Source organism: Phoca vitulina, unplaced genomic scaffold (genome assembly GCF_004348235.1).
Source record: "Phoca vitulina isolate PV1807 unplaced genomic scaffold, GSC_HSeal_1.0 scaffold69, whole genome shotgun sequence".
Classification (NCBI taxonomy): domain Eukaryota; kingdom Metazoa; phylum Chordata; class Mammalia; order Carnivora; family Phocidae; genus Phoca; species Phoca vitulina.
In genome coordinates, this window is record NW_022589772.1 from 4,113,428 (window position 1) to 4,141,403 (window position 27,976).

The 27,976-nt window shown below is 46.4% G+C and overlaps 1 protein-coding gene across 2 annotated transcripts in view; it reads right to left on the reverse strand.

The window, feature by feature from the left end:
- The window catches only part of PAK3 (p21 (RAC1) activated kinase 3), a 249,900-nt gene extending 228,342 nt beyond the window's left edge, over nucleotides 1–21,558 (reverse strand). For both annotated transcript variants that reach the window (XM_032392813.1, XM_032392800.1), the window contains exon 1: nucleotides 21,444–21,558. The gene's annotated coding sequence lies outside the window, so the exon portion shown is untranslated. The remainder of the gene's footprint in view (nucleotides 1–21,443) is intronic.
- Nucleotides 21,559–27,976: the final 6,418 nt, after the last annotated feature.

Sequence of the window (27,976 nt, forward strand, 5' to 3'; positions counted from 1 at the left end):
TCTGCCTCTCCTCCGTGCTCCTGCTCTCTCTCTCTCTAAAATAAATAAGTAAAATTAAAAAGAAAAGAAATGCAGAAGCTCAGGCCCTACCCCAGACCTATGAATCAGCAGTCTGACTTTAGCAAAATCTGGTAACTCATCTGCACATTAAAGTTGGAGAAGTACTGGGCTACAAAACAAGGCCCCCTCGCGCGGTTGAATCAGAAACTAACGGCTCAGATGTTAGCTCCCCTCAGTCCCTAGCTGTATGACCTCAACCAAGTCCCTTAACCTCCACGAGGCTCAGTTTCCCCATCTGTGAAATGGCAAAAATAATGATAATGATAGGTGTACTGTGAAGCTGAATAACAAATGTTAATGGAAGTCACTAGCAGGCTGCTGGCATATGGGCGCATCTCAAGAAATAATAGCCCTTATTGTTATTTTGCTCCCTGGTAAACAACGCTAGCCTGCCAATTTAGATGATTCAGGTGTTGACTTGCCCAGTCATACTGGAATCAGGAAGGCCCCTCTACTTCTCCTTTTGGAAAAAAAGATTTTATTTATTTATTTATTTGAGAGAGAGAAAGAGCACGAGCATGGGGAGGAGCAGAGGGACAGGGAGAAGCAGGCTTCCCGCTGAGCAGGGAGCCCGATGATGCGGGATTCAATCCCAGGACCCTGAGACCATAACCCGAGCCAAAGGCAGACGCTTAACTGACTGAGCCACCCAGGCATCCTCTCCTCCTTTTGCTGCTATGGGAACTGAAAGCAGTAGGTTTAATTAATAACACCCCACATCTATATCGCACTTTGAACTTTTCAAAGCATTTCCACACCCATGATTTCTCAGCATTGAAGACTCAGGGTAGCAGAGCTGAAGGAGATCCTAGAGATCTAGTCCAACACCCTCCTTATTCAGATGAGGATTGTTCAGTGACTTGCCCAAGGTCACACACAGTCAGCATTAAAACCTGAGTCCCAGTTCAGTGCTCTTACTTTACTAGCCGTTTTGACAAGAATGGTTGCTTAGGGAGAGATGACACTGGAGGGTCAGGCCAAGCCAGAGCATGGCTACAGATGACTCACCCATGAACATCCTCTAAACTGGACAAATTAAGACTATTTTACAGCCTGGGACTCAGAACCACCAGATCTGTTAATGTCAAAATTCAGTTTTTGTAAGTGAGAGCGTGCATTTTCACCTTTCCCGAATGCAGATGAAAAATCTATGGGCTGGTCAGGGCCTCATAAGGTCCTCCCAGTTCCAAGAAAGGGACCAGAATATGTAACAATCTTCGATTCAGTGGACTATTCTGCCGCTCTCAAGAAGACTCTTTAATCACTTGGAAGGCTATTAAAGATATGTCAAATAGAGAAAACAATGCAAGTCACAGACAGTGGATAGCTTGGTATTTGAGGCTGACCCGGGATGATGCTTTCATCAAGGCCATGGGTGTTCTTTAGGCGAAGTTCTTCGATCTCCATGTCTATGACAGGGACAAGCAACCCCAAAGGAAAGAGGAAGGGCCTTAGAATGCTCCCAGAAAGTCACATCAGATTGTGAGGGCCCTCAGTCTGGGCCCTGGCAACCAAATGTACCCATCTGGGGGGGACATAGTTCCCAAACACAAGCTCTCTGAAGCTTCCCCCTCTTCTTGATGTAAGAAATGCTCTTCTATTCCTGATAAACAGTGACCTTATTAGAGTGTGTTGCGAAGACAAAGGTCAATGGCATTCAGATATTTCGTCTGGCTTCAGAATTTTCACTCCAATGGAGAATGTCCTCAGACACCCAGGATGATAAACAGACACAAAGCCCAACTACCCTAGTTAAATTGAGGAGTTTGGCCCCGATGCGTAGTCCAGTCAGCCCACTGCCCCTCACCTTCACTCCAGAACACACCTAAGGATCCATGAAATAGACCCTGAAAACAATCTGCGCTAAGTCAGTCCCTGGGAATCATTAAAGGCATCTGAGCAGGGAAGTCACATGGCAAGTTTCATGTGGTGGAAAGATTATTCGGGTTCAGAAGATGGCTTAAAGGAGGTGGCTACAGAGCCAGGCACTCCAGTTACGAAGATCGTGCTGTGGTCCACAGAGAAGAGAGCTGGTGAGCATCTAGAGGATGCAAAGGAACAAACAGATAAGGGGCGCTCTGGAGAGAGACTTGGGAAGGAACTGGCAGTTGAGGAAAGTGGGGGACACAAAGGAGGAATCTTGGATGACTCAGGTTTTGGACTTAGTGGAGTCAGAGTATATAAAAGGTCACGTTCAGTTTTGGACACGCTGAGTGGAATTTCTAGGCCGAGACAGCCCACAGGCAGTTTTGTAAACAAATCTAGGACTCGGGAAAAGAGAGCTGGGGTGGGGGTATTCTCTACCTGGGAGCTATAAACAAGTAGGTGATTGGTGAAGTCACAGGCATGGATAAAATGTCCAAGAAAAAAAGATGTGAAGTAGGAAGAAGAGAGAGAGAAAGATTCCTGGGGATGCTTAACGTTTTAGGTCTGGGATAAAGGAAGAAAAGCTCAAGAAGCAGCCAAACAAAAGTAGGAGGTAAGTCAAGAAAGAAGAGTGTCATGGAATCCACTGGAGAACAAATTTTCAGGAAGGCAAGCAGTATAAATTAATGGCTCAGAAACACCAATGAAGTTAAAAGACTGAGAAATTTTCATTAGATCTGTCAGCTGGGAAATCACTGGTGTCCAAGGCAAAAGATGTCCCAGAGAGAACTATGAGAGCAGAAACCAGATTCCAGTAGACTGCGGAAGTGAATGGAAGAGGAGGGAATGGAGACAGGCTAAGGAGACTCATTTTTTAAAGAAGCTTGACTGTGGGGGCGCCTGGGTGGCACAGTCGATTAAGCATCCAACTCCTGGTTTCTGCTCAGGTCATGATCTCAGGGTCATGAGATCGAGCCCCACGTCGGGCTCCGCGCTCAGCACCAAGTCTGCTTGAGATTCTCTCTCCCTCTCCCTCTGCCCCTTGTGCTCGTGCTCTCTCTCTCTCTTTCTAAAATACATAAATAAATCTTTTTAAAAAAGACACTTGGCTGTGAAGGGAAGAGGGGACATAGGGCAGTAGCTAGAGAGGGAGGATATAAGGTTGAAGAGAAGGTTTTGTTTTTTTTTAAAGATTTTATTTGTTTATTCATGAGAGAGAGAGAGGCAGAGGCAGAGAGAGAAGCAGGCTCCCCGTGGAGCAGGAAGCCCAATGTGGGGCACGATCCCAGGAACCTGGGATCACGACCTGAGCCGAAGGCAAAAGTTTAACCAACTGAGCCACCAAGGCGCCCAGAAGAGAAGGTTTTTAAAGATAAAAGCGACTGCAGACAGTTTGAAGGGAGCCAATGATAAAGTAAGATGTTGAAGAGCCACAAATAGAGGAAAGTTTTGGAAGAGGCAAAGGAGAGATTAGAATAAAAATGGACACACAGGGGCGCCCGGGTGGCTCAGTCGGTTAAGCGTCTGCCTTCGGCTCGGGTCATGATCCCAGGGTCCTGGGATCGAGCCCCGCATCGGGCTCCCTGCTCCGCGGGGAGTCTGCTTCTCCCTCTCCCTCTGGTGCTCCTCCTGCTTGTGCTCACGCTCTCTCTGTCAAATAAATAAATAAAATTTTTTAAAAATGGACACACAGACATCGAGGTTTGAGGTAGCAGGAAAGAAGGATGAGGCCCCGGACGTCTCCGTTTTCTCTATGGAATGGAAAATGAAGCCATGTTCTAAGAGAGACAGGGACAGAAGTGGGGTTGGAGGTGGGGGGAGGGCGATGAAGTTTGATTTAAGCCCTGAGAGGAATGTGAGATGGAGCTCACTCACTAAGGTCACTGTGTAAGATTTCTAAGCAGTGTAAACGGAGCAACTAAGATTCCTGCCCAGCTGGTAAAATACAGAAAGGGAAGAGGAAGATGCTGGATTCATCCAGGAGGCCTCTATTTGGCTGCTCCTTAGAATTACTGAAGGGGCTTTAAAAATACCTACATGATGTGGGCCCCATCCCACACCAATGAAACCAGGCATCCACAGATTTTAAAGTGTCCCTGGTGATTCTAATGTGCAGCCAGGACTCAGATCCACTGACCTGTCTATAGTTTGGGCTTTGCTGAACTACTGTAGTAGAAGAATAACCAGGCAAGAAACCAGCAGTTTAAGAGAGAGAGGGGAGGAAGAGAAACCAGAAGGACTGATATCCATGAAGGCCTAAACAGAGTCAAGGAATGAGAGATTGAGATGAGGTGAAAGAGAAAGTATACTTAGAATGAAGAAGCTGGGTGTACAAGCTCTTGTTATCACAATACCCGAGTTTACGATTTCAGAGGTGAAGCAGTTTGGGGCAATGACAAAATAGAGGGTTTGGCAATAGGGACAGGGGACCAAAGTGGAGTAGAGATGAAGGTGAATGAAGATAAGTGAGACCAAGGAAAATTCAAACAGAAATCAGACTCGATCCCGTTCTCTAGACAGACCCTCCCCTCTAGTGGCACACCATTTCATTCAGAGTAGGACCCAGAGTCCTTACAATCTCCTACAAGGCCCAGTAAGACCTGGTTCCGTGTTGCCTCCCTGACCTCATCCACTCCTCTCCCCTCACTAACTCAGCTCCATCCATAAGGCCCTCCTTCCCGCCAGGCACATGCCTGCCCCAGGACATTTGCACTTGCTGTTATCTCTACCTATAATGCTCTCCCACAAGATATTATGGGGGGGGGGTGGTGAGCAGTGACAATGGAGCTGCTTAGAATTAACTCCCTGGACACTTGGGAGAGAGTGGTTTCCAGGCTGTCCAGACTACTGGGGATGGATGCAGAGCAAGCTTTGGTTAGGTAGGCAACTGGGCTGGCTAGACCAGGATCGGGTCCCTTACGGGGTCAACCTGGAGACAGGGAATTGTTCAGGACCCTTAATTCCACCGTGATGCTAAATCCATACCCACCCCCTTCAACACCCCTGGCTGGGTGCTAGAGGACGGGCTAAAGCCCAACTAACCCCAAAGACTTCGAGTTATATTTCAAAGTTGCAGTGATCAAAACAGTATCATACTGGCACAAAAATAGACACACATTAATAGAACAGATTAGAAAACTCAGAAATATACCCACAATTATATGGTCAATTAATCTTCGACAAGGATGAATGAATATCCAATGGGAAAAAGAAAGTGTCTTCAACACATGGTATTGGGAAAACTGGACAGCTACATGCAAAAGAATGAAACTGGACCACTTTCTTACACCATACACAAAAATAAACTCAAAATGGACTAAAGACCTAAATGTGAGACCGGAAACCATCAAAACCCCAGAAGAGCGCACAGGCAGTCATTTCTCGGACATCGGCCGTAGCAACATTTTTCCAGCTATGTCTCCTGAGGTAAGAGAAGCAAAAGCAAAAAGAAACTATTGGGACTTCATCAAAATAAAAAGCTTCTGCGAAGCGAAAGAAACAACCGACAAAACTAAAAGGCAACCCACTGAATGGGAGAAGATATTTGCAAATGACATATCCAATAAAGGGTTAGTATCCACACTACAGAACGAACTGGTACAACCCAACTCAGTTCCTCTTTGAAAAGCAACCTCAGAAGTTAAAGGGTACTGGGCAGGGTGCTGCCTCTGCAGACTAAGTCATCACACAGCGCCCCCTTGAGGCCTTCCCTAAAATGGACCTCTAGTGCCAGTCAGCTCCCAAGTGCTGCTGGAAGGTTATGGACTCTCCTCGCCCTTCCCACTCTGCTGGTGGGGACTGCTACATCTCTTTTTTAGGGACTCATCTGGGCGTCCGTGCATATCTACAACTGTGTGCGAAGTTCCTTGGGTACCTGAGAATAATTCTGGACTTTCCCCTGAGAAGGGAGCAAGGCTGGGCTGGGTCGTACCCAAGGAGCAAGCTGTATATGATTTCGTTCCAGGGCTGATCTCTGAAGCCAGGACATCCTAAAGTGCAGGTGATCCGTGGGTCACCTGTACCAGCATTTCCCAGGATGCTTGTAAAAATTCAGAGTCCTGGGCTCCTACCTCAGCACTGCAGGATCGGACAGCTCTCTGTGGAACTGAAAGAATCCCATTAAAAAAACGGCAGTAGGGACACCTCCTTTTAGTTTTGTCTCGTTTGGACGTGGTCACCAGCTATATTTTGTCTATTTTGTGACTGAATCTAAGGTTCCATAACATGCTAGCCATGGCCTGTGTTTTCATTTTTTTTTTTTTAAGATTTTATTTATTTATTTGACAGAGAGCGAGAGAGGGAACACATGCAGGGGGAGTGGGAGAGGGAGAAGCAGGCTTCCCGTTGAGCAGGGAGCCCGATGCGGGGCTCGATCCCAGGACCCCGGGATCATGACCTGAGCCGAAGGCAGATGCTTCACAGACTGAGCCACCCAGGCACGCCCAGTCTGTGTTTTCAGATGCCACATGCTGAAAGCCACGAAGGCCCACCCCTGCCTGAACAACTGAGGCTTTTAGGCCACTTCCCGTCTTCCCCTTTGCCATCCTGAGCTAGCCTCCACACACCCATGAGGCCGTTCTTCTGCGAACACAGAGCCTTTACCACACTACTGAAGGATGCTCCAGGGACCAAGGTTAGGAGTGCCTGGTGTATCCTGCTGACACGGCAGCAATTGCTCAAAAGGTGATTAATGACTGAATGTGGCTCAAAGTCTGTATCAAAGCACCTATCTCTTCGAGAGTATGTCATATTTTTTTTTAAAAAGAGCTTAATCCAGAGTTACGTCTGATGCCTTAGCAAGAAGAATAAAGTTGAAAGTGGAAGGTGTTCCTTCCCTTAATTGATCCATCAGTCAGTCTTCAATACTTCGTGGCTTGGATGCTTTGGGGAATACAGACATGAGTAAGACATGGCCAGTGTTGTCAAAGAGTTTAAAGCCTACCTAGGGAGACAACAAATACACTCGTGTTAACTATCATCAAAACAAAGGAGTATAGGATCCATGCTGAAAGCGCATTAGAGATGAACACGTGGCACGGGAGGGCTGAGCTGGGCTCGGAGCCTGCTTCAGGAGACCCCCCCCCCCCCGCCCACGTCCCTCGGCGGTACTGCCAGACATCTCACTCAAGCCAGACACACGGAAGTCTTCCTCGATTGCTCCCGCCCCTCAGCCCCCCATACCCAGTGCCTTAGCAAGTCCTTTGGGCTCTAGCTGCAAAATGGATCCCAAATCTGCTCATTTTTCTCCATGGCCACTGCTACCCCCCTAGTCCAGGCCACCAGCGATCTCTTTGCCTGGCCTCCTCTCCTGGCCTCCTAGCTTGCCTCTCTCTCTCTCTCTCTCTCTCTCTCTCATTGCCACTCTCCAGTCCAATTTCTTGTAACAGTCAGAGTGCTATTTTAAAAGTATAAACTAGGGGCGCCTGGGTGGCTCAGTCGTTAAGCAGCTGCCTTCGGCTCAGGTCATGATCCCAGGGTCCTGGGATTGAGCCCTGCTTCAGGCTCCCTGCTCCGCGGGAAGCCTGCTTCTCCCTCTCCCGCTCCCCCTGCTTGTGTTCCCTATCTCGCTGTGTCTCTCTGTCAAATGAATTAAAATCTTAAAAAATAAATAAAGTATAAATTAGATTATTTTGATCCCTCACTTAAACACGTCAGTGACTCCCCACTGCATTCAGCATACACACAGAACTCGTTCCCGAGGCCTGCCAGGCCCTGCATGGCCTCTGACCTCACTGAGCGCCACTTTCTCCCCGGCTCACTCGTCTCTTTCAGTCTCTTGAAGATGGCGAGCACCCACCTCAGGGTGTCTGTGCAAGCAGTTTCCCTCTGCACAGAACACTTTGTGTTAATATTTATTCATCTAATGGGTCTCAGCTTGGATGTCACTTCCCCCAGAAAGGCCTTTCTTGATTCCCCGCCCATCTAAATCAAGTCTCTCTCGTCAAGGTCTCTCCTACTGCCCTGTTGTTTCCTTGCACAGCAGTTACTACAGTTTATAATTATAGGTGCCTGGGTTTATTGGTGTAATGTCCGTCTCCTCCTGTAGACTGTGAGCTTTGTGAGGGCAGGGCATAGGTCTGTTTTGTTTATAACCATGTTCTAAATGCCTAGCAAACATCTGACATGTAATAGATGCTCAAGGGGTGTCCGGGTGGCTCAGGTGGTTGAGCATCCGGCTCTTGGTTTCGGTTCAGGTCGTGATCTCAGGGTCGTAAGATCGAGCCCCATGTCGGGCTCCGTGCTCAGCGCAGAGTCCGCTTGGGATTCTCTCTCCCTCTCCCTCTGCCCCTCCCCACTGCACTCTCTCTCTCTCTCTCTCAAATAAATATATCTTTAAAAAAAATAGATGCTCAGTATGTGTCCTTGGGCTGAAAGGATGAAAGAATAAAGGCATAAGGAAGTGAGGTGGTCTGAGAAGGCTTTCTGGAGAAGAACTAGCAGGAGGATACCCTGAGCAAAGCCCTGGAAATGGGTATTCGTGCACAAGGTACGTTCTGGGGATGGGACAGGTACGACCAGAGTATGGGATCTGTGTGAAAGAAATACTATCAGAAATGTATGTTAGAGTCCTCCCTAGTCATAAGTAAAAAGTCTGAGACTCTAGGCTAAGCAGCGGGACCTTGATTTGGCACTTTCCACCATGCCACTACCCTAACCTGGTCCCATGGATCCCCCAAAACAGCCCGGGGTGGGCAGAAGGCACTACTCCTCCTCGGCTGCAAGCAGTTAGGGGTGGCGTGGCCCTCCTCCTCCCATCTCCAGCCTCAGCCAAGGGCCCCACAGGATTGGGATTGAGCAAGGGGAAGGGGTGGTGAGGAAGGACTTGTCCTCAACATACATCACCGGTCCTTCTGGGTCATACAAACCCTTCCGAATATTCTGTAGGGGTCCCGCTTCCCATCTCGACCCTTCCTACTCGAGTCGACAGAGACATCTAGGAACGACAGTGGTGCCGGCCTCATAAGGTTATCGCGAGGATTAAAACGGGAACTACCTGGCAGGTCCTTAGCTTAGTGCCCAGCGCACGGTAAGCGCTCACTGAATGTTAGCTGTTATTACTCCTCCTCTATAAAATGGGACTAATAATAGTACCTACGCTCCCACGGGATCATTGTCACTATTAAATGAGATAATACACGGAAATGCCCAGCACATAATCAGCACCCAATAAACGTGAGCTATTACTGCTGTTATCAATAGCACGGATGGCGGCAGCAATAATACCAAATGGTTCGGGGAAGGAGTAACAAAGGCTGAACTAAGGCACAGACATTGGGAAATCCGCTGAAGGCAGCGCATGCCTGAAATGGTCACTCCGGGGGCCCCAGAGGTGGGGATTCATTTAGAGAGAAAGGCTCAGAGACTAGTACACAGCCAATTGGGAGGGGGGCGGGACAGGTTGCTTGGTCACCAGGCTGAGGCAGGTGATGCCCTGGGAGGTGGCCCCCCTCAAGGCAGGCCCTGTCGCCAGGGCCCAATTCCCAGCTCTATTGATCAGGTAGGAACTGTCACTATGGTAGCATCTGGTTGCCATACTTGATGAATTACTTGGGGAGGAGACGCCTGGGCTCTCCGGCCTGTTGTCTTGGAGGAATGCCAGGGAAGGCGAGGGAAGGGCAACCAACAGAACTTTGTGCTCCCTGGGCTCCTGTGGGAGTTGCCCAGCAGGTCTCATCCCCGTTGTTGTTACTTTGTGAACCGTTTCCGGGCCTGGGAATCAGCTGCTGTCCAGAAGGCCAATGGGACACTGTGGGGGTGCTGTTGCAGGAAGCCCTGTCAGCCTCAGGAGGTCCCCACGCAAAAAGGCCCTGTCCTCTGCTTGTCCCAAACAACGCATACCACACAATCATCAGCAACCTCTGCTGGGGTGGGAGTGAGGCCCAGGGTGGCCCAGACACTGAGAAGCCAGGGACCAAAGGGCCTACAAGGGTCACTGAGGTTGGCAACTGGCTGACAGTAACAATCCCTTTCGAGCACTTCTATGTACCAGGCACTGTGCTGAGAACTTTGCGGGAATTATCTTGTTTATTCCCGAAGGGGGGAAAAAAAAACCCTAATAAGTACCTACTCTTTTATCTCCATTTTACAGGTGAAGAGACTAAAGTTTAGCGAGGGTCAGTGACTTGTCCAAAGTGCTTGGACCCACACCCCTCCACAGGGCTATGTGCACTCCTAATAATTAAAAGAAAAAATGAGCTGTTGGGGCGCCTGGATGGATGAGCCTGGATGGCTCAGTCCGTTAAGCCTCTGACTTGGGCTCAAGTCATGATCCCAGGGTCCTGGGATCGAGTCCCACATTGGGCTCCCTGCTCAGCGGGGAGCCTGCTTCTGCCTCTCCCTCTGCCCCTCCCCCCGCTTGTGCTCTCTCCCTGTCTTTCAAATAAATGAAGAAGACCTTAAAAAATTAAGCTGCCATTTATTGAGCACGAATTCTGGGGCAGACCCTTGACCTACATGATCACTTTGATTCCTTCCCTGAACTCCATGAGTGGGTACAAATTATTACTCTTTCCATTTTACAGAGTTAAAGGCAGTTAGGTTGGTTAAGAAACTTTCTGAGATCACACAGCCAGGAGATAGGGCCGGGATTTGGACTTGGGCAACTGATTGCAGCTTAACCTTACACTGCCTTCTCTTTTTCTCCAAAACAGCTCTTTGGCCAGGGAAAACCTGAAGACAACCGCAAGCGCATAGCTTGGCCCATTTGTTTTTGCTCGACTCTCTCCACGGACAAGGGAGAATCAGGATCATTGCATATGGGAGACCTGGGGCCTCATAAGACCTTGAGGCCTACTGACTCTCGTGACTGGGAATAACAATAAAGAGAACAGACTCTGTGGAAAATGGGTGGAAGTCTTCATCTGAGGGCTCAAACTCAAAAGACCTTTTTAGAGGAATTACAGCCAATACAAGACCTTGCCAGGAAAGAGCCAAGAAAGAGTGGAAAAATTTTTGTTTTTGTGCAGCAGTGTTCAGTGCATGCACTCCAGTCGGTGTGAAAAGTTGGGCTTCTTCAAATGGGGCATTAGCTTAGGGTTTGAGGAGAGACTCCGACCCGTGGGCATATTCTGGAAATCTCTGTGCCTGGATGTGTTGTGCTCATGAGTTTGAGACCCATCAATCCTAGTCCATTGAGTCTGAATTGGTGGCTGCCAAATATCCCTTGCTCTATGCCACAAGTTTGATAATGACGATCAGGCAAGAAGGACTCAGGTGAGCTGAAAATGCAAGAACCCAAGCCTATTCTGGGCCCTCCCCCTGGCTCTCTCCCCTTATCCAGACCCCCATTAGCTGAGAGCATCCCGGAACTCCCTCCTGACCTCTGGTCCCCTCTAGCCTTGATGCCGGCTTCCTGACAGGATTAGGAGGAGAAAAATAACCGGTAGGTTTCCTGGCTCTGCCATCGGTGAAACTAACAAGACTCGCAGGGTCTCGGGAATTTCTGTCTCAATGCAGTTACCCGTGCGCCAACAGCAAAACCCATTTCCTGGCCCCAGCCTTCCAACGATACATAATGACCCTGGCCACATCACTCTGCCATTAAAATGAACTCGCCTCTCTTTCCTGGTGTTTGAAGTTATTCAGACTCTTCAGGGCTCAGGCTTCACAGCCAAGAAAATCTATTGCTGCACACACTTGCCTTTGGCATAACCGCCTTATTACCGCGGGGGAACGCTTCGTAGCAGAATATTCCGTTTAACCATTCAGGCCCCAGGACCAGGCAGCCAGACCCGCTGCACTACTCACCAGCCAAATGAACTCGGTGTGCAAGTCACTTGGAGGCTCTGAGTCTCAATAAATGGCAGCTATATATAAAAAGGAAGACTTGCTGTCTCTGAAAGTTTGCTTTGGAGAAGCATCTCTCTGGCTCCAAATTCCCCTGCAATGAAATGAAGGGCTGAAGGGTGAGCCACAAGAATGTAAGTGGGGTAAATGGGTGTACGTTGATGCTGATAACTCCTTTCCTGTGGGCATTTAGAGAGCAGGAGGGCACTGAGGCCGTGCCTCTAAAATCAGTGCTATGACAAAGGGAGGGCTGAGGGGTACGGTGAGAGTTGGGGGGAGGTTAGGGCCTAAAAAGCTGGGGTGTTGAAATCCCATCAAGTGCGGGAACCCACTGCCATGCTAGGGGTTTGAGGAAGGGAAGAGAAATAAAAGTTTTTAAAAGTCAAAGGAGGGGTGGAACCATCAAATGGGATTCGAGGGAGAGCTTGGGCAGAAAGGGTCTGAGTTCTGGAAACTACTTTGTCCTTTCTCAGAAATGCTGCTACTGAAGACTTTGTGCCAAAGGGCCTGAAATATGCTCATGACTGAAGAGCTGGTCAGTCTGTTCATCCAGGCCTTCTCTTATTCAAAAGAACATTCTGCTCTCCACTTATCTAGGCAGAAACCAGCCCCAGGGACCTAGGTCAAAAACCAGCCTCCTCGAATGCAGTCTTGTGTCATAGGTTTCTTCCTTAATTTTCTTTTTTTTTAAGTTTTTTTTTTTTAAGTGATCTCTACACCCAACGTGGGGCTTGAATTCACAACTCCGAGATCAAGAGTCACACGCTCTACCGACGGAGCCAGCCAGGGACCCCTGGTGTCACGGGTTTCTAAGCCAGAGCTACTGGGAGGCCAGGACTTTCTCACTTAGGAAAATGGTTTTTATTCCCTCAGGCCAGAAAGCCCAAGGAAGGGCTCTTGCCTCCTGAAAGTTACCATAGGAGGGGGCTCCCGCCTTCTTTGAATCACCTAAGAAGCTGGTTAAGGCATAAGAATTCCTGGGTCCCCTCCTGGAGTTGTAGATTCAGTGGGTTGAGGTGAGGACTCCAGCTTTTAATGTGCCCCCAAGTGATTCTGTCACAAAAGCACGCTCTGACTTCAGAGATGAACATGCTTTATTTAAATGGAAGGCACTACAGGATAGATCTGTGATTCCTGACTATGTCCTCATTGTATATGTGAAGAACCCGAGGCCCAGAGACATTTAAACACTTGTTCAAGGTCACACAGCTAATTCGTACCAAAACCAGAATCGGAACCTGGGTCTTCTGCCTCCCCATTCACTGTAAGCTCCATTTGCCGACTATCTTTGCCTCTCAGCAAGATTTTTCCTGGAAGTTTAAGTACGTAGACGGATGTTCCTCCTGGTTCTAATCGGAGTTCAAAAGCAATGCTACCTTTGGGGAATAATTCAGTAAAAACAAAATACGATGATCCCGAGTTCTACTGAAAGCATCAAACATAGTTTGAAAAAGAAAAGAAAACCTGACCTTTCCCCTTATGACCATCCATAAGGAGAAACAGGACACAGGATTTAGGTGCAGAGACCATATTTGTGGCTATAATGCTTTAGTTTTGAATCATTCAGCACCGAAGAGGAGACAACCTAGCTTTAAGATGGGACACTCGTGAGCTTAACAACCAAAAGCATGTCTTTCTCAAGGCTGCAAAGATGAACAATTATATTGTCTGGCCATGAGTTCCCCTGTGAACTCTCCTTACGCTACTCCAAACCTTTAAAAGAAAGAAAAAAAAACCCCAACAACTATTAGATAGGATCTAAAGCCATTTGCCAAATACCAAGATTTTAAGGTAAGTGGGAAACCACAAATCATAAATGTCAATAGTTCAAATAATCCAAATGATTCCTTGGGTACCATACCCCCCCATCTTCTGACAACTCAAAAGGATCCCAGCGCTGGGCTGTGTATGTACCACGCTAGGTAAAGGGAACGATGGGTAAGGACAAAGGGCATTCTTAAAGCTATCAGATGGGGAAGCAGCACCTCAAAGGCACCAAGGTCCATTCCTAGGGGAGACCAGGTGCCAGATTTTTAGCTAGCGAGTGCTGGGGGTAGGTCAGGAGCCTTTCCCAGCAATGTCCAACTCTGAGAGCGTGGTCTCCTCTCCAGCTGTGTCTTCACCATCTGTAAAATGGGCCACCATCGTCACCATCTGTTTGCGTGTCTCACACTGCTCTGCCACCCCTCAAGGAATTTTAAGGTTGCTACCATCACGCTAAAGACAAAAGAGAGTTCTCAAACCACACAACCGACCCCCATGACTTCCATCTTCTCCTAATCCGCAGACCCTACCTGTGGCCTAGAGCAGACAGCCAATTCCCCGGGGCCGAATCTGGACGTGGGCAGGAAGGAGAGGCAAGAAGATGAAGCAAGTGGCCGCAGAGTGAGGGGAGAAGCTACACCTGTCCCCGTTTGCCACCATTCCCTTTGCAGAGGGTGACATCACTGTTTATTTCTGTGAGAATAACTTCTCATGGGAGGGCCTCAAACTTGTCCTCTTTGCAGGAAGTCAAGTTGGATAGAAGCTGACTCCTACTCAGCACTCAGCCTCTGGAAAATTCTGGAACCAATCTAGCTGACCTCAGAGGTCAGCGAAGATGCGGCAGTACCTTTTTTCCCGAGTGTCTTACAAGGTAGATCTCTAATGTCAATTTGCCATTGTCCGTTGCTGCAGCTGCTGCCAACAGAAATGACCCTAAATGGTCATTCATTTCACAGTGAATTTAGAGAGACTTGATGTTAGGAAAATGCGTTTGACACAGTTCTAGTTGGAAATGAATTAAAAAGCCTGTTTGCTTAAATAATTGAAGGTGAAGCATGTATTACATGTGTTTTGCGTGAAGTTAGGGATTTCTGCTCCAAACCTTTCCTGGTGTCCAATATGAATTCCTGCCTAGCACTTGATTTAAGAGCTGAAATCTCAATTATTGGAAGGCATCAAGAGGAGGAGCAAAGTATACTTTTATACTCTGTGGTTGGAATGTAAACTGGTAAAAAAAGAAGAAGAAGAAGAAGAAGAAGAAGAAGAAGAAGAAGAAGAAGAAAAGAACACTTCAGAGAACAATTTGGCAAGATCTAGGGAAAAAAAATTACCTGAAAAAAGCCAGTCCTCGGAATTTATCTTAAGGAAATAATGAGCCCAATGCACATGATATAGAGTCCAAGGATATTCACTGTGGCCTTGTTTGAGTTTTCATAAAAGAACAGAGTGCCAATTAGGAATTTTCAAGTTTGAAACATTTCTATACAACTGAAAGACACTTTAAAATCGAAGCAAAAAAGTAAACAATAAACTGCTTAATATACTTACAACAGAGGAAGTGTTAGCTGCTGTCTGATATATGTAAAGAGATGGCAGTTGTCAAGATGAGAAAGAACAACTGAATAGAAAAATAGGCCAATAAACAGCCGAAAAGGTGTTCAACCTCTCTGGTACTCAAAAAAAAAAAAAAAAAAGCAAAGAAAATGGGGACTGTTTTCAGCTATCACATTATCAAAGACTAAAGATCAAGAGTATCTGAAATTGGTGAGGAAGAGCCTAGCTAGAGAAATGGCCATTGGTGGTGGGAAGGTAAGTCGCTATAACCTTCTTGCAGGGCAATTTGGACAGGGCTCTGTTAAAATCAAGGACGTGCAGACCAAAGTCTTTGAACCAGAGTTTCACGACTGGCCATTTATTTTACAAAAACCCTTGCAAGAGTATGCAGGGGTGCAGGTCAAAGGAAGTCGGCTGCCCCAATATTTAGTAATTCTTTTTAAAAATGAGAAATACTATAAAAATTCATCAATGAAAGCTGGATTAGAGACATTATGTCCCAACCATAGAAGTTAGAGTACTACGCAGCTCTTAAAAAGAATGAGACAGCTCTAGGTTTACTGGCAGGAAAAGACGTCCAGACACAGAGTTCCATGAAAAGCATGTTGGGAGAACAGTATTCAGAGCACTGGTCGCATCCTTTGTTATTTTATGCACAGGAATACGTATAGGAATATTCATAAAAACATGCACAGAATGATACATACCAAATGGTGAACAGGGCAGGGATCGGATGATGGAGAGGCCCGGAACATTCTACTTCAGACTGCTATTTTTACAAGTATACGCATGTATTATTTTAATCATAAAAATGCTTTTTTGAAACAAGAAGGCAAGCTGTGCCACTCCCCCACAATCTCCCAGCCTCTAAAAATGTCCTCTTCAAGGACATGGTGTTCCTGCATCTAAGATAATTTCTAATACCCAAGCCATGGGCTTGTTGCTACTTAGAAGTTAAGAAACACCGGAAAGAAGTGAAAGGGATGCCCCCATTCTTTTAGGAGAGTTTCCTTTCATGCTATTAGGGTGAAACTGACACACTTTCTAGAAGGACCTTCCTCTCCTGTCTTTTCACATCTCCCGCCATTTTTCCTGCCCTGCCTCCTTTGCCCCCTGCATGTTTTTCATAAGGTTGGGAGAAGGGGACATGGCTTGTTCATTTCAATTCCTTTTCTGTTTTTACCTCAGGAACTGAATCCAATCCCATTATTTCATCCTAAAGAGATTCCACACTAACTTCCACTCCCCCAGTCTATTCGGCACAAGGCTCATCCCGGTATTTCCAATCCCTCCCTCCCCCCCAAGTTAAGGTTGACAATTCCAACTCTGGGAATTTTTCGTATTTAGGGAGCGTCTACAAGTGGCCCTACGCTGTGTACTGACACCAACAGCCGGCAGAGTTGGAGCCCCGCACCTACACGACCCTCAAATTCCATGCCCTTTTTGGGGGGAGTTCATCAGTAGCATTCATCAAACTTCCAAGGAGGTCACGGGTCCACAAAAAAAAAGTGAATCATCACCAAGGAAGAAGGACTTGGTGATTGAATCATCCACTGAGTATCGAAGCAGAATACCCAGTCCTGAGGTTTCCAGATTGGCTGGGTGAATCAGACAACGGGACACTCAAGAGGAAGAGAAAGAGAGAGGGGAAGCATGGCCTTTTCAGGCTCCACTAGAAACCTGTCTCTCCGCTAAAGGTGCCACACGAGAGCCCACACAACTCGGGCCTGGACATGACCTCCAGGTCCCACTGAAGAACCAACCCACACCCCCCCTGAAGTACACAAGAAGATGGCTGGGTCGAGCGGAAAGAGCATTAGGAAGCAGCAGATCTGAGTTCTAGAATGATGACTGTTGTGTCACGTGATAGCTGTGGATCCTAGTGAACGCACTGCACTTCTCTGGCATTTTGCTCAGCCGAAACAGACGCTTTGCACCAGATGAACTTGGAAAGGCACTTGCGGTGCCACCATTGTGAATCTCCCCTACTGGACAGGTATCTCTGCCAAACTTTCCAGAACAGAGGAGGACTTCGCTCTCGAGGTCCAGTAGCGCAGTCTTCAAGTCACAGCGTCTGCTCTCATGGCTGACCTAAACCCTCCCTGCTGTAACTGAAGCTTGTTGCTTTCATGCGGGGAGTGGCCGGTTGCGCGTAAGGTGCACGGTGGAATGGGTAAATCTAAGGCCTCCCCGTCAGTCTCTACCCCCGAGCCAGCTGGCAATGGTTATTAGCTGTTAATTCTCAAGAAAGGCACTCTTCCTTCAAGGTGGCTTGTAAAGAAGAGAGGTTGAGGGATTTAATGAAGAGCCCAGGGAATCGGAGAGGGTCAATAGTCACACGAGTGCTTTTTCTTCGGCCTTTAAATTTCCTTAAAGATGGCCATGCCTTCCTATTGACTACACGGGCCGGGCACAGGGTCCACTGAACATGAACCCTACAGTGGCTGCGGCCAAGATGGCCCTCCGGAACTACTTCTGCAGGAGAATGAGTCTGAAGGATAAAAGCAACTTTCCAACTCAACTTAATTTCCACCTCCAGGGTTCTCTGGTCAGCAGGGTGTGTTCAAATTGGTGGGATTTTTCTTACGGCCCTACTGATGATACCTCTGGCCCAGGAAATTAGAGGCCACACTGGAATCTTCAGGAAGTGGAAGGAAGTAAGCGCAAAGAACTGAGTCACCCAAGGTTGAATGAGGATAGGTCTTCGCAGTCAAAGCCGAGCAGAGAACTGAGGCAGTCTGCCCAACAGTGCGGCAGAAAAACAGGATTTGGGCCTGAATTATCAGGATAATTGCCTTAATTCTGCACTTCCCTTTCATAATAACCTCGAGTTTATATAGAGCCTTTCTTCTAAAGAGCTCAAAATACTTGCAGAGATATTATCTTAGTTGTCATCACAACATCACAGACGGTGAGAACAATGATTATTATCAGCCTCATTTGGCGCATGGGGGAAGGAAGGCCCAGAGGGTGAAGCGAGGCATCCAAGTTACCCAGCAAGATACCGACAGCCTGCGAACTCCAAGGGAAAGGCTCTTGCCTGGCACTGCCCAGCCAATATTCTCAATAGCAGTCTGGCCAAATGCCTGTCGGAACAGCGGGTTCTGTGGGCAAATACACCTGGGAAAGGCTGCAGATTCTCTGCTCCTGGCGAGTCACCGTATACATTAGCCTGGTAAAGGCTTTCAGAAGCCCTGAAATAAACAAACCTGTTTTTGCTTAAGCAAGAATTTCCCAAATTTAACTTGACCACAAAACTCTGTGTGTGTCTGGATGTGAGTGTGTAACACCTACTAGCGTCCGGTGGAACTAGGCTTCTTCGTCACCCACACTGGCAAGCTCTTGGCCCAGCCACTAGACTTACCTGAGTATAGACACAGCAGACGTATCCATTCCTTTCCAGCCCAAGCTGTGGGGGAATGTGCCTTAGAGATGCTGCCTGATACTTTCTGCTACTGACAGCCAATGAGCAAAGGACCTTGATGTGCCCAAATGACCCCGGGCTATCATTTCCTCTGCCTCGGGGCACTGGCCAGGCTGGGGGTGGGGGAAGTCAATTCAAGCTCAACCGCTTCTGCTGGCATTCCTTTCAAACAGAACCCAGGGCTATTTTTGGTCTTCATTTCAGGGAGGAGATGCTCAGGATGCTGGTCCAAGCCCTCAGAGCCCACTCTTAACTAGCGTTATTTTGTGCCCACCAGGCACTTCCAGCAGAAATCATTCATCCCTTAGGTTCGTTTCCAGTGCCATTTATCAGCCCGTGCAACTGGCCCCAACACAAAAAAACGGGAGACTCAGAATGTGCACCCCTATTCGGGCTTAACCGCAGGCGTCTTAGAGTCAGTCCTCACACAGCCATTCCTGACTATGCACCTAACATACAGGACAGAAATCTTGGGCTATTATTAATTACCAGTGACACAACTAACAGTATCTAAAATGTAAAAGTCCCTGAAGACCCTGTCCTGGTTAATTTGCATTTTACATACAATCCAAATGACAAAAGATAACGGACAATGGATTTCATATTTATTACTACCATTTCCATGCTTTCAGTAGTCAGTATTTATTAAACACCCACACCAGGAGGGAAAGTGCCTGCACTGACATTGGTAACTTTTTGTGCACAAAGTAAATGCAACGCGGGTGTATCTTTCTTTATCCATCTATTGGCTACACAAAAAATTCTGTGTAAATTGCATTTGGGGTAAAAATCTTCACTGTAAAGGTCAGAGGGGCACTAATATTTAAGATGATCTGATTATGAAGCCTTTGTAAAGCAACACATTCTGCAATGTGAATACTGTCCATCTAGGTCATTTGCCTTGTAAATACATAGCAGATTTGCTTAAAGCAAAACACTAATATTTTTAAATGAGCTGGACCTTTCTTAAGATGGGGACATGTGCTGATCTTTATCATAGATAAGATACTGGCTCCTTTTGGATTCACCATTAATCACCATCCCAGTCCAGGTAGACTCATTCTGAGTTTGTGATAGTAATACTTCTGAGGACTCCCTGCTGTCTTACTTAACCATGACCCCTCTGCCTTTATATATGCCGGTCCTTCAACTTGGCCACCTGGTGAATTAATTCTTCAAGACTCACTCAAATGTCACTTCCCCCATGAAGCCTGTCCGTCCTTCCTTCCTTCCTTCCTCCCTTTCTTTTTTCTTTCTTAAAAGATTTTATTGAAAGAAAGAGAGCACGCGTGTCCACATGGGAGTGGGGGGAGGGGCAGAGGGAGAAAGAGAATCTCAAGCAGTCTCCCTGCTGAGCGTGGAGCCTGACCCTGAGATCATGACCTGAGCCGAAATCAAGAGTTGGACGCTTAACTGACTGAGCCACCCAGGCGCCCCAAAGCCTCTCCTGATCATACCTCCCACCCCCAGCTAGGCACCCCTCCTCTGTGCTCTCACAGTACCCTGCCTATCTCTTGTCATACTCTACTGTAATCATCTGCTTACACACTCAATCTTGTCTCCCGGACTGTGCACTCCCTGAGAACTGAGATGATGTTTTATTCATTTATTCATTTATATACTTCCAATACCTAGCATTACCACTGGCACATAGCAGGTGTTTAATAAATGTTGGTTGTTTGACTGAACAATCACTACCCTTAACTGTACATTTTTGGCCCCTGACAAATAATGCTTTCTTAAAGCCTCAAATAAAATGTACAAGAGAAGGTCTAGCAGTGCAAGAGAAGATCTAGCAGTTTTGTTCATGTTTGTTGATTTCTTCTTTCTTTGATAAAAAAAAAAAAAAAACCACCACCACCATACCAATTCACATCTTACAGTTCCAGGAGAATAAAAAAACCCTCTAACCCAAATTCACTACTAATACATAGGTGCATCTAGTATGTTTATTTTTCTCCAAACATACAGCTACATCCTGGCTCAAAAGTAACATCACTGCAGCAAAGACGACATGAGCATCCACTAATTAAAGGGGTGTGGGGGGAGGCACTGCAGGGATCACTGTAAGAGCTTTGGCTGAGAGAGGGAAACCTGCTAAGAAAGTTGGGCGTCTTTGGGGGAACAATAATCATGTCCAGTAGGACTTGGTCAACCTGGCTGGAAATTCCACAAGCAGAATGTCCTAAGCAACAGCCCCAAGCTGGGGGGATTTCCATCACTTTGAAACCATCATTACCCTTCCAGTGTGGGCAGAACAGGTTGGACCTGATCCGCCTGCGTGTTACTGCAATCTGGCTTGGCATGGGATGATACCCAAGGACATGTAATGCCAGGAGTAACCCAACCCCATGGCGCGCGCGCGCACACACACACGACACCCCACACTCCAACTCATACTCACTGCACCCCACACAAAACCCGCACCATCTCCCCCCCACCCGACACACGCCACCGCATTCCTGTGTGCCCAGTCACACACACAGGGAGTGCCCCCTCGCATTCTCTCACTTCCCCAGTGTGCCTGGCCCACACCCCACACCGCCCGCAGACTGCAGCCTAGCCTGGAACTGGAAGCTGGTGCGGACTGGTTTTTGTTGTATGTAACAAAGCCCCATGCACCCAGGTGCCCCGCTGGATCGGCTCCATCCATCTCTCCCCGCCCCCATCCACGAGCTCCCAGAACAAGAGAAAGCTCAGCTCTGGGAAGTGGATGCGGGGAGTGGGGGTGCACGGAAAGAGAGCTTGAGGGGTGGGCGGGGGGCGGGAGTCCGGGCAGCTTCGGGGCTCCCTCGCCACGAAGCCTGAGGGACGGCGAACTGGCCAAGGGACCGAGCTGCCCTCCCGCCCCATCGCACCCCGTCTATTCATAGAAAAAACCCCAACGCGGAGAAATCATCGACCCCAGCGCCCGCCGCGCGCCCTCCCGGCGGCTCTGGGGAGCCAGGGGCGCTCCAACTGCCCGCAACAAAGCGCCCCCCGCACAGACCTGTTCCAGGTTCTCGGCGGCCCGAGCGCAGGCAGCCGCGGCTGAGGGTTCTGCCCTTCGCCGCCGCGGACGGGAGGAGGAGCAGGAACTGGGGGAGGAAGGAGGACGAGAGGGGAGAGGAGACGGTGGCGGCGGCGGCGCGAGGAGGAGGAGGAGGAGGAGGAGGAGGAGGAGGAGGAGGAGGAGGCGGCGGCGGCTGCGTCTGCGGCCGCTGCCGAGGATGCTCCGGCGGGAGGCAGGGCCGGGCGCGCGGGGCGTGGGCTCACGTGCGCCCCGCGGCCCCGGGATGCGCGCGCGGCTGGGTGTGTGAGAGCATCTGGGTGGATTTTGACTGTGATTATTCCAGTTCCGACCTAGTCTGGAACTTGTGGTTCCTGCAGCCAGGCGGAAGTGAAACCCTTTCACTCTCCCAAGCCTGATTGTGCCGACCTGGCGATGGGGGTGGGGGTTTGGGAGCGAGGGCGGGGAGATGGGGTTCAGCACCAGGGCTCCGGGCCTGCCGTCAACGCCTGCACCTCTTTTTTTCAGTCTTCTTTCTGGGTACTGGTGGCTTGCGTCCGCAAGTATCTCTGGAAAGCCTATGGCCAAAGAGAATAACAGAAAGAGACCCGGAGACCGAGGACAGTCCCCATCCACATCACATTGCATTGAGTGAGCACTCACGCTGTGCTGGGCCGGCTGTCTCCAGTACCCAGAAGGCAATTTTCTGTTCTAACTTGGGATTGACTTTCAGGAGTTTGAGGTGCCCATAACCTCATACGAGATCTACCTACATTCCACCTTTCCTCCTGTGTCTCATTCCATTGCAGTATCTCTGCACTTGTAACCAAAGTGGCATCCAATCAGTTCTGTACTTTTTAGTCTGCTTACCTAGGCAGCATCATCCAGGTCCCTGGTTTCCCTGGTGTCAAGGGGTCATTTAATCCTCGTGCCACTCCCCTTCTAGGACTGGGATATTCAGTTTAGATGAAAACCAAGACTGGCTTCCTGGGGGTCACACAGTTGAAGGTCATCATGGATCCAGCTGGAGACCCCGTTTGGATTTAGACCCCTAAAGCTAAGATAAGGGGAAACCAATTGTGAGAAGCACAACTTTTCCCCATGATTCAATCCTTGTTGAAGCCCTTGCTAAGAACTCTCCTGAAAGTCTTCCTGCTCATAACTTTTTCAGCATTTCACTTCGTCTTGCTAGTGGCTTATGCTTGTAGAGTACTTTGGGATTTACGAAGCACTTCCCAATAATAGGATTCCTACCATATCATCTCTGTGAATTAGGCAAGCAAAATATCATTATTCGTATTTTACACATGAGGAAACAGATTCAGCAAGATTAAGTGGTTTTGCCTAACATTATAGGCTAAAGGGTGGCACACTCAGAATTGGGACCCAGATCTTCAGATTTCCAGGCCAAAGTTCCTTTTTAAAATTCCATCTTGGAAAAACATTTCAAACTCATCTGTTGATCTCCACGTTGGAGGTAAATGGTTTAGTGCCTACACTAAGTTGAAATTGTTAACTAAAATATTTTGAAAAAGTATTTTCAGTTAGATCCATACATTCAGGTGCAACTCACAAGTTAGTGGGCAAAAAAGAGTCAAAGATTTTTGGGCCTCAGTTTCCAATCAACAGACATAATTATTCCTTTGATTCTGTTGCCAGCTACTGCAAGCATAATTTGAAATGAAGGTAGAGAAAGGACAATACAAAGAGGGCTTATTTGAATTTCCTGAGGTGATAATCTTGTGAATGTTTCCCCCACAAGCTAGATCTGCATCCTCTAAGTCATGAGAGTGAATCATTGTTTGCCACCAAGGGAGAAAACCTGTCTCCCACAGGGCAGCCTGGGCAGTCCCAGGAGCGTGCAGATGGATATCAAGCAAAAGAAACAGGCGAGTGCAGCAGGTAAAAGCTCCACTCTGGAGTCAGACAGACCCAGCTGGAAAATCTTGGGGAATGACTCCATATCAATGACCCACCTGTCAAATAGGCGTAGAGGTGTGAGGACAAAATGCAGTGCAACAAGTGTGTGAGGCAGAGCGAGGCTCCATAAATGATAGGTATTATTATTCGAGAAAAGCGACAACTGCCTTCATGGGGCTTTCTTCATTAAAGGCAGAACTCCTTTATTACGAGTAGGACCTGGACATCGAGCGAACGCAGAGAAAGAGATGTTTTTGCTCCAGGATTGGAGAGATCAAGTGCTCATGATGGGAGGTAGGCATGATAAACAAATAGAGATGAGGAATTCTCTGTTACTACTGAGGACCAGCATGGAACTGAGAAGAGAAGAGGATCCGAAGAGGATGATGAAGAGGCCATGCGCAGGGGATTGTGACCCAGATTCTTGCTATACTCATGGTTATCAGGACAGGTTGGGAGTACATGCCTGCTAGCGGTTTTGTAACAATGTATATGATTTACTCGGAAGGGGAGTTTTGGCTCCTCTAAACAAGTATCTGTTTATCAAAAGACCTAGGAAAGAACTCCATTCAGAATATATCAGAGATACCTGCATCTTCCGTTCAGCCAGGGACTCCTTGCTCTGATTTGGTACCAGAGACAATCCCTGCTTGAGCCTTGACAAGCACAGAGAGATTGAGTCATAACAATGCTCAGAGCCAAGGCGCAGAAAAATGGTGAAGGAGATGAAATCTGTCTCCAACACACTTCCAGTCTCTCTGCGTTGCATGCTTTTCTTCGTACTTCTAATATCTGGACATCAAAATCCCTGCCTTTCCCAACTGGGGAAAAAGTGACCTGACCTCTTTGTTTACAAGAAAGTGCCTTTGTGTGCTTCTCTTTGCAAAAGGAAGATTAGCTAGTGGAGACAACACTAAGCCCAGTGAAATGGATCACTGATGCTATATAGAAGTTCAGGCATTCTGGGTAGTAAAAACACCTTGGGTGTACTCAAATCATTCAGTTTTCCCACCACAAATTATTTTTTTCCCTGATAACCACATCACACAAGACAAACGTGCAGAATGGTCTGTGTGATGCCAGGCACCTAAAACTGGAAATGAAATTCGAGGTATGATGTAACTGATGAATCACTGAACACTACATCTGAAACTAATGATGTACTTACTATATGTTGGCTCATTGAATTTAAATTAAAAAAAAATTAGAGGTATGAGACTAGGCTAGGTGGTGGACAGAGTCCAGGTCTCTCCCTGAATCTTTTTCTTTATTATTGTGGTAAGAACATTTAACAGGAGAGATCTACCCTCTTGACACATTTTTTTTAAGTGTACAATACAGTATTAACTAGAGGCACAATGTTGTACAGCGGATCTCTGGAATTTAGTCATCCTGATAACTGAAACTTTGTATCCAATGAATAGCACACCCCCTTTTCCCCCTCCTCCTCAATCTTGGGCAACCACCACTCCACTCACTGGTTCTATGAGTTTGGCCATTTTAGATACCTTATATAAGTGAAATCATGTGGTATTTGTCCTTCCATGACTGGCTTATTTCACGTTGCATAACATCCCCCAAAGTTCATCCATGTCCCATATGACAGGTTTTCCTTCTTTTTTTAAGGCTGAATAATAGTCCACTGTATGGGGGCACCTGGGTGTCTCAGTCGGTTAAGCAGCTACCTTCGGCTCAGGTCATGATCCCAGGGTCCTGGGATCGAGCCCCACATTGGGGTCCCTGTTCAGTGGGGAGTCTGCTTCTCCCTCTCCCTCTGCCTGCCACTCCTCTTGCTTGTGCACTCTCTCTCTCTCTCTCAAATAAATAAATAAAATCTTAAAATAAAAATACTCCACCATATGTATAGTCCATCCATCCATTGATGGGCATTTAGGTTGTTTCCACATTTTGGTTAATGTGAATAATACTGCAATGGACACGGGAGTGCAAGTATCTCTTCAAGATTGTGATTTCAGTTCTTTTGGATAAATACCCAGAAGTGGGATTGCTGTAATTTTTTGAGGAAATGCCATACTGGTTCCCAGAGCAGCGGTACAATTTACATTCTCACCAACATGTACAAGGGTTCCAGTTTCTCCACATTCTCACCAACACTTGTTATCTTTTGGTTTGGTTTGGTTTGGTATGGTTTTCGCTTTCATTTTGGTTTGATAATAGCCATCCCAACAGGTGTCAGGTGATTTCTCATTGTGGTTTTGATCTGAATTTCTCTGATGATTAGTGACGTTGAGCATCTTTTTATATACCCCTTGGCCATTTGTATGTCTTCTTTGGAGAAATGTCTACTCAGGTCCTTTGCCCATTTTAAAATTAGGTGGTGGTTGTTGTTATTTGCTCTTGAGTTGTAGGAGTTCCTTACATATTTTGGATATTAACCCCTTATCAGATACAGGATTCACAAATATTTCCTCCCATTCTCTAAGTTGCCTTTTCACTCTGTTAATTGTTTCCTTTCCCGTGCTGAAGCTTTTTAGTTTGATTCAGTCCCATCTGTCTGTTTTTGTTTTTGTTGCCTCTGCTTTTGATGTTATATACAAGAAATCATTGCCAAGACCAATGTCATGAAGCTTTCCCTCCATGTTTTCATTTTAAGAGTTTCATAATTTCAGGCCTTATGTTTAAGTCTTTAATCCATTCTGAGTTGATTTTTAGGCATGAAACATGGTAAGGGTCCAATTTCTTTCTTTTGCATCTGGATATCCGATTTTCCCAATGCCAAAGAAACTTTTCTTTCCTCATTGTGTATTCCGGACACCCTTGTGGAAGATCAGTTCACCATACATACATGAGTTTATTTCTGGACTCTCTGTTCTATTCCATTGATCTCTATGTCTGTCTTCATGCCAATACCATACTGTTTTAATTACTGTAGTTTTGTAATATAGTTTGAAATTAGAAAGTGTGATGCCTCCAGCTTTGTTCTAGTCTTCTGTGTTTCCATATGAATTTTAGGATTGTTTTTTTCTAGTTCTGTAAAAAATACCACTGGGATTTGAATCTGTAAATCACTTTGGGTAATATGGACATTTTAATGATATTGAGTCTCCTAATCCACAAACATGGGATGTCTTTCCATTTATTTATGTCTTTTTAAATTTCTTTCATTAGTGATTTGTAGCTTTCAATGTACAAGTCTTTGACCTCTTTGGTTAAGTTTATTACTAACGCTTTTATTCCTTTTGTTGTTATTGTAAATGGTATTTTTTTCTTAAATTCTTTTTGGATAGTTCATTGTTAGGGTGTTGAAATGCAACTGATCTCCATATATTGATTTTGTATCCAGCAGTTTTACAGAATTTGTCTATTAGTTCTAACAGTTTGGGGGGAGTCTTTAGGGTTTTCTACATATAAAATCATGTCATCTGTAAACAAATAATTTTTTTCCTCTCTTCCAGTTTAGAAGCCTTTTTTTTCTTGCCTAATTGCTCTGACTAGGGTTACCAGTACTATGTAGAATAAAAATGGTGAGAGTGGGCATACTTGCCTTGTTCTTGACCTAGAAGAAAAGCCTTCAGTTTTTCACCATTGAGTATGATGTCACCTATGGACTTTTCATATATGTCCTTTATAATGCTGAGGTGATTTCCCTCTTTTTTCCAGCTTTACTAAGGTATAATCAGAAATAAATTGTATGTATTGAAGGTATAAAATGTGATGTTTTGATATATGTATACTTTGTGAAATTATTACCACAATCAAGCTAATTAAAACATCTATTGGGATGCCTGGCTGGCTCAGTCAGTAGAGTATGTGACTCTTGATCTTGGGGCAGTGAGTTCAAGCCCCAACCCATGTTGGGCAGAGAGCTTACTTAAAAATAAATCTATCACCACACACAGTTATCTTTTTGTTTGTGTGTGGTGAGAATACTTAAGAACTACTCTCTTAACAAATTTCAAGTGTACAATACAGAATTATTAACTATAGTCACCATGCTATACATTAGATCTCCAGAACTTATTCCTCCTGCATAACTGAAACTTTGTACCTTTTGACTGAGGTAATTTCCTTCTATTCCTAGTTTGTGAAGAGGTTTTTTTTATTTTTAATCATGAAAGGATTTTGAATTTTGTTGAATTTTGTTAAGTGCTTTTTTTCTGCATCTATTGGGATGGTCATGGGATTTTTATCTTTCATTCTTTTAATTTTTTTCTTCCAAGTTTTTGGTTAAATTCCAGTTAGCTAACATACAGTATAATATTAGTTTCAAGTGTAGGATTTAGTGACTCATCGCTTACATACAACACCCAGTGCTCATCACAACAGGTGCCCTCCTCAATACCCGTTACCCATTTAACCCATCCCCCCATCCACCTCCCCTCCAGCAGCCCTCAGTTTGTTCCCTATAGTTAAGAGTCTGTTTTATGGTTTGCCTCTCTCTTTTTTCCCCTGTGTTCATCTGCTACATTTCTTAAATTCCACATATGAGTGAAATCATATGGTATTTGTCTTTCTCTGACTGACTTATTTCACCTAGCACAATACTCTCTAGCTCCATCCATGTCGTGCAAATGGCAAGATTTCATTCTTTTTGATGGCTGAATAATATTCCATTGTGTATATATACCACCTCTTCTTTATCCATTCATCAT